The following is a 7,808-nucleotide window of genomic DNA, read 5'->3' as shown; positions in this document are numbered from 1 at the left end:
GAGTTACCATCACCGTGTGTGGGGGGAAATGTGCTACGTGGCAATAGTTAACCCAATAGCATTTGCCTTTGAGGGTCTATTTGAATCTTTGGCCTTCTGTCTAGTGTGGCACGTCCAGGAAGAAGTGCACAGGAGGTTTCTCTAAAAAAAGAATGAGATGCTTGCTTCTGCAAAGAGAAGGGTATGGTTATGCCGCTGTCAAATGAAAGACTTCAGCCTTCCAACGGAAGGTGTCACCCTCTGGAGTGCTTGATGGACTGCTACGCTAACAGGTTTCCCCTTTATAAACAGAGTCCAGCCGCTTTGGCCTTATCTACTTGATTCCGAAATAGCTCGTCAATTTAATAGCATTCAGGTTGTTTATGCACACACAAGGCCCTTTGAAAATAACCCTTTTCATGTCGCCAAACAGGCATTTTGAAATCAACTAATTGGATGGTTGTCTGAATTCAACTCGTTGTTTTAAAAATAACCAGTTGTTCCACTGAATTACATTTTTTTACCCCCAAGCCAATTGGTGTGTGTAGACAGAGTTTGAGTCAATCCAGATGGCTGGCTGCATTTTTGACTTGAACTGACTGGATGTTTTGTGGTCAGATATATACAGCTCTTGATAGCCACTGGGGAAATGGAGTAGAAGGGAAGGAAGGTGTAGGAAAGTTAGGAGAAATTATATCAACAAAAGTTTCCATCTTGAGTGCTGTGGATCCAGACATTTTCTGCAATCAATCCTCCCTCCCCCTCAACCCACATGCACACGCACACGTGCGCACACACACACACACACACACACACACACACACACACACACGCACATAGTTAAGAAAACAGAAATAAAGTAATAACATCCCTCCCAGCTGGCTCTGCTCACGGCTGTGGGTCTCTTCTTTCTTTATTTCTCTCCATGAATTTCTTCACCGCTTGGGTGGCCTGTGGAGGGATTCTGGCAACTCAGCATCATCGGTTTAGCTCCCTCTTAGGCTAACTTTTCCTTACTGTGGGGAGCTCTCCTTTGAGGGACTTCGTGCTTCTCTCGGTCTGTAAAAGCAAGGCAGGAAGAAGAGGGCTTCAGGCAGACCTGAAACCCTAATTCCAAGCATGAGGCCTGACTCTGACCCATGGAACCACTTTTCCTGAGGGAAACTGAATTTCCTGTAATGAATGTAACCAGTTCTCCCTGCTCAGGCATTACTACTACGTTTTGAGAAATTCTGAGTTTTGTATCATCTATGGGCTCCATAATTAGCTGTCAAATTCCGCTGGCATGAGGAAGTGCAGTTCAGATGCTTTCAAAGGCTACTTCATTCAAACTTAATTTCTTCATCTGCCTTTCTGATAACATGATGACAATAGAACAGGGACAGCCTTCCCCTGAACCACCTTACAAGGAAGAAAAGGTTCTTCAAACATTTAAAATCTCACTGCAGGGGCAATTTCCAAAATGCCTTCCACCTTTTATCCCACAAACTTCTAGTGAATTATATGATCCAAACTCACTTTTCTACTGCCAAGATGGTGCCTTTTCTACCTGTGCTAATGTCATTGTTTGCAGTGAATCGAAGAGCAAAAGAAATATTCTGTTTGAAACCTGGCTCTGTCTCTGTTGTCCCCAACTTCTCTCTCTCATTTAGTAAATCTCAAAGTGGCGTGCTTCTCAGAACATGTCATTTTTCATGCCTGGCTCTTTAAGGTGCGTATTGAATCCTGTGAGGCTTTCAGAGACATCTGGATAACATTCAAAAGATTTTGCCTATGACATTTAGGTTTTAAACCACTGCCACATGGCTTGTTGGGATTTTGTAGTTTGGGAGGTATTGGAGCTATCTGACTCATGTTATGGCCCTGTCTCCATTGCTGACCTGCTATCTATGTGACTTTGGGAACATCACTTTACTCTGAATCTCAGAGGTTTTCTCATCAATATTATGGGGGCAATCATATCTATCTCATGCCTGATCTATTTCAGAGGGCTGTTGGGAAGAACAATCCAGATAAGGTACAGGGAAGCCCTTTGTAAGAAGAATGAAGTCTTAAACAAATACAAGAGATTCTCAAAGAAGACAATTTAACTGGGATTATTACATAATAGGTAGTCCTGAAAACTTGGCCCTTCTTTCCCAAATCAAGAGGTTTGTTGTCAGCTCACAAAATTGCACTGTGTGCTACCATTATTTTAATTCCTGTTTGTTGAATTTTTAAAAAACCCAAAGATCAAATTCTAAGGAAAAATGATATGAGTAGATATATTGCCTCAGTTTTCAGAATCTATAATATTAGCATGGGTTTAAGGAAACTTGGAAGGTTTAAAGTTTTTTTTTTTTTTTTTAGTATTAATGACACTAAATATAATGACTGTGTTAAAGTAATCAGTAATATTGCAAGTTCTGTTTGCAGCAAAACTAAAGTGAGAAAGTGAATTTCTCCCTGGATTTCAGATTCAGTTGTGAACACAACTGCTCATAGAAAGATAACCTGCTGTTCTTCTCATTTTAGAGGCAAGAACTAAGCCATATCTGTGAAAATATACAAAAGGACAACAGGCACATCCATCCTTTATTCTTTGATGTTTCTGTTTAACTGTCTCAGGGTTTCCCATCCTTGAGTGGTGTAGGGGCAGCTGATAAAGCCCCGATGATTTAGAAGCACACAGAATCCTGCTTTATATTATCATCTTGTCTAGCTGCTCCCATGTGATTAAATGACCTTTTTTTTGCCATAGGAGCAGTTATACTGAGGAAGATGAACTTTCCCTTCCATCTGTGTGTGAAATGTTGTCCCTCCACATGCAGACTATCAGCCAAGAGAATGGCATTCTTTCCGGTTGTCAGGATATCATTGGCCTTTTTCCTCTGAAGAAGAGTCAATTCATAGCCTAGTATCAAGCAGAAAAAAAAAAAGAAAAATAAATATATCATGATGTTTCTGTACAATGGTAAGTTAGAAATGATGTGAGTATATGTGAGTATGATTGTGAAGTTTAAAACTAGGGTAGATCTGGCTGCAAGCTTAAGTTTGAAAACTTTTTTTTCAGAAGTGAATTTGAGCTCCTGTAGTTACATCCAGGAAATACGAGCCATTACTAAGGCTGGGAATTGAGGGTAAGGCCAAAAAAAAAAAAAAAAAAAAAAGCAAAAAAGGTCTGGAAATGTAATTGTAATTGGGGAGGCCAAACGACAGAGGTTAAGCCCTGGGAAATGGAATGGCAAATCGGTGTCTGAGAATTCCTGGGCCTGCGGCAGGTCTCTTGATGGACTCTGGCCATCAGTGAACACTGCTCAGCTCTTATACTCTCCACATGGACCTGTTTTAAGGGAGGCTGAAGGAGGACTGAGCAGCAGCCAAGATTGTGAAGTTCAAGGAGACCCTCTCGGAGCATATGCCTCCTTCAGACTTACGAATCATGTCAAACCTTGATAATCTGGGAGTCCCAGTGCTGGCACTGAGGTAAGCCTGGCAGTGAACTGACAACTGAAGATGCCTGCTCACTCTGATGGTTAAAACAAACCTGGAAAATGTACATGAGGGCAAAAATTTTGCCCTCATCATTATATCACCAGTGCCTAGAGCATAATGACTGTTCTGTTTATTACAAATAAACAAACAAACCTGGCTTTGATGGCCTTTAAAAGAAATAGCCTTAAAGTTCATAGAATAATATGAATACCTACAACATGCCAGAAGCTTTACCTATTTTATCTCTAGTCTCTCAAAGACCTTGCAAGGTTAAATTTTTCCTAACATACAGAAAAGCTCAAAGAATATTATAGTGGACACTAGTATTCTGACTGCCTATTTTCTATAAGTAGCATTGTGTTCTCTTTGTATTATCACATGGATCTATCTATTCATCCATTCATCAACTGAGGTTAAGTGTTTAATCCTCATTTTGTAAGTGAAGTCTCAACCAGGTAAGGCGGCTTGTCCAAGGTCCCCCAGCTAGTAAGTAATAGAGCTGAAATTTGGACTTGGAACTATTGAACTGCATAACCTATGCCCACTCCACCACGCTGTGTGGACTTTTGTGATCACTGTGTTGCAACATAAGTTAAAGCAAGTAAACTGGAGGGTGGGTTGAAATCGACTGAGAGGTTGAAGGTACTAGTGCTGAAATCAGAGGAACATCCTAGGAAGGGCTAACTTAGCCTTTGACCTCAGTATTACAATGTGTAAATAGCAGACTAATGCAGGAGGGCAAGGATCTATACATTCTACATCATATGTTAAAGAAGAAGGGATAAATCATTACAGGGCACTCTTTTTCAGAATTAATTAATTAATTGTTTTTCGCTGTGCTGGATCTTTGTTGCTTCATGTGGGCTTTCTCTAGGTACAGAGAGTGGGGGCTACTCTCTAGTTGTGATGCATAGGCCTCTCATTGTAGGGGTTTCTCTTGTTGCAGAGCACAGGCTCTAGGCACCGGGGATTCAGTAGTTGTTACACGTGGGCTTAGTTGTCCCGCAGGATGTGGGATCTTCTCAGACCAGGGATAGAACCTGTGTCCCCTGCATTGGCAGGTGAATTCTTACCCACTGGGAAGTCCTCCTACAGGGAATTCTTGTCCTATTGTTTTTAAGAAAGCAAGTTTCATGCCATGCCATAGACTCAGCATAGACTCAGCTTACTGTCTCACCATTTCTATAGATTCATAGCCTAGTATAAAAATTGAATATGATATAACAGAACATCAAGAATAGATTAGATTTCATATACTTTGTTTACTAAGGCAGGGAAATATGTAATACAGTTCAGAAAGATAATACTAAAGCCCCCTAAAAGTTTATTACCATAATTTCCAAACAACAAAGTAATTTGTTAGGCCCATGTATACTGAGATTTAGGTAAACATAGTCTCTTACCTTTAGTACTTTACAATCTTACAGAGTCAACATCAAAGCCTCAGTTATTTAAAAATTTTAATGACTTAATTATAAAAATCTCTAATTTAGATTTTTGGAGATAAAGAAAACACAAAGGAAGTATGTCTGTTTATATTTCCACTCTTGCAATATTGCTTACAACAAGCATTACTGTGCTGCTCATTAGGAGAAAAATTAGATTTTAAATGTTATACACAATACTTTGATTAAAGACAGTGCTAAGGAATCAACAAATATACCTTGAGAATCTCCTATGAATCCATTTCTGGGGTCTGTGTTATAGGTGCATTCAGCCTTTCATTCAATAAATAGGTACTGGGGGCCTACTATATCCTAGGCACTGCTCTAGATTCTGGGTACAGAAGTACAAGAATTTTTCCTTCAAGGAGTTCACAATCTTAGACACACAGACTGTCAGAGGTGGAAGGAAACTTGGAGAGCATGAAGCTGGCCATTCTCAATTTACAGTTAAGGAGGCTGTGATTCAGAGATGTTACGTTGCATATTCAGGGTCACAATGCTCAGAGAGGCAGGATAAGAATGAGAAACCAGCGCTTTTGACTGCTGCTCCTCTGCTCCTTCGATTATTCCAATCTATTTGGGAAGACATGGTACTCTCACATGAAACAACTTCAGAACAATATGAGACAAAAAGCTGCTAACAAACCATATGGTATTAAGCATAAGTTTAACAGCAGTTAGGGAAGAACTGGAGACATCCAACAGAGCTTAAATCTTCTGAGTAATGACATGCAATTTATTTATGGCAGGGGAGACTTGCTGTACTTCTGACATGAGAATGAATGAGATGAAGGCATTCCAAGGAAGCCTACTTCCCTCTGGATCTTATCATCTTGTTTTGTTTTGGTATGTTCGCTATGTTTTTGTACACAGGCAAGCGTCTCTTTCATTTACAGCAGAAAACATGACATAAATTAGGGGGAAAATAATGGATATAATAAAACATGAAGGTTGTGGAGATCAACCTCCATTCCGTAATTTACACCAAGTTCTACTGAGAGGCAAAATCTCATGCAAACCATATTTCCTGTCTCCTGAGTATTATTTGAATAAGTGTGAGCCAAAGAAGAAGAGTGTTCCTATGGGATAATTTTTGTAGGAGAAATCTTTTAGTTACACATTTATCCTCACATGGGTTACCTATTATTGGAAAGTTTTTATGCCTTGTGAATAGGAATTCTCTATAATTAGGGAATGTGGGAATTTATTTTTGTAAAGAAAAACATTTCAGAGCTTTATTTAAAAACATTTACTCAGTGACTACCATGGGCCAAGGCACTGTGCACATACTTGGCATAATACTTCTCAAACAGTTTGTAGTGAAGAGTCAATTTATTTAATATTATTTTTATTTTCTGATATTAATGTGAACTCCTGATCATCTAAAGCTCAAAAGTCATGATAGAGACAAAAAGGTAAATATACATTTACCCAATGTGGTAAATGCAGTGGTCACCCCAGGTTTTGGTACAGCAAGTGTAGCAGCCTCTGGGCTTGGTTGGTAGGGGATGGAACCATCTAGCACTTCTCTTCCCCTCCTTTGGCTGCAGGTCCCAACCATACTGCCTCTGAACAACACAGTTTCTAATGGGTAGACTTTACAATGACTAGAGTTACCAGTGGGGTGATGGCCTTTTCTTATGGGATGCTACTGTTGAAATTCCCCTAGACTTGGTACTGTGGGTGAGGCTTGGGAAGTCAGATGGACGAGGCCACTGAAAGTATGAATTGCTGCCCGTGGTGGCTGTTGACTCCCTCCCATATGTTGTTGGGAACTCAGGGAGCTCTGGGGGTGGGAAAAGGCCTTGAGAGAAGCAAACATGTGAGTGGTCAATGGTTAGAGGTCAACTATTGACCTATTGGGCACCCAGGCTCCAGAGCAAAAAGACCCAGAAAAAACTTAGCAAATTTACTTATAGATTCTACACAGTATACATGCAAATAAACATATTACATTACCTAAACCATTGAGTTTTGGGGACACAATAATTCAAAGCAAAACAAAGTATTCATGAATTGCCATGTGGCACCTAAAGCCAGGCCTCAGGCGTCACCAGTCTTTCCACTTAAGGCTACTATCTTCTCAATCACCTAACTACAAGCTCCTTAAATTTTAGTAGAAAACTGATTATCTTATGCAATAGAGACAAAATGTTAGATATACATTTATCTGCCCAATCAAAAAAAAATCAATGGACTAAGGGTATGAAGAAATATGTTAGGAATCTAGATCAATATCCTTTATACATATGAAGACAGAATGGAATAATTTCTTATTTGCAGCAATCAACATGATGCCACAAATAAAAATCTCAATAGTCTTTTTCAAAGTCTTGAACTTTAACTTACAAGAACCTCAGGATATTTTGTGGATTTAGTGAGGGCAAAGTATAGTCCTGGTCTGGGGAGAGGCTATCCATCCACAACTCATAATGCAGGCATCTCAGCTGGGTCTATTAATTTTCCACACACATGGAGCCAAATTCTGCCTAGGATTATTATGCAATTTTCAAAATGGCTTTAAGTCTTTCAACTTACAAAGTTACCATTTACATTGCACTGGCCTGCTGGCTGGGATGAATGAATGAACACTCTTTCCCAAAGGACCATAATTCATTCTCTGATCATAGCTTATACATTTGGGAGAATTGGGATCAGTGTGCCTGGCGCCTCCCCTCCCGTCCGCCCCACAAAGGAGTCATACACTGCAAGAGAAGGAGACAAAGTGGCTGTGTGCCATCGAGCACAGAGGTGTGGCTAGGGAGGTGTTGACTGTGAGCAGCACCAGTCTAACATATAAGCAACTGTCTACATGATGTGATTTCAGGTGTACCAAAAAAGGCCTCATTGCCCCTCAGTTTAAACACTCCCTTCCCACTAGCAAATGCCTCGAATTCCACAGTTTTTAGA

Source organism: Capricornis sumatraensis, chromosome X (assembly GCF_032405125.1).
Source record: "Capricornis sumatraensis isolate serow.1 chromosome X, serow.2, whole genome shotgun sequence".
Lineage (NCBI taxonomy): Eukaryota > Metazoa > Chordata > Mammalia > Artiodactyla > Bovidae > Capricornis > Capricornis sumatraensis.
This window is presented reverse-complemented; position numbering follows the sequence as displayed.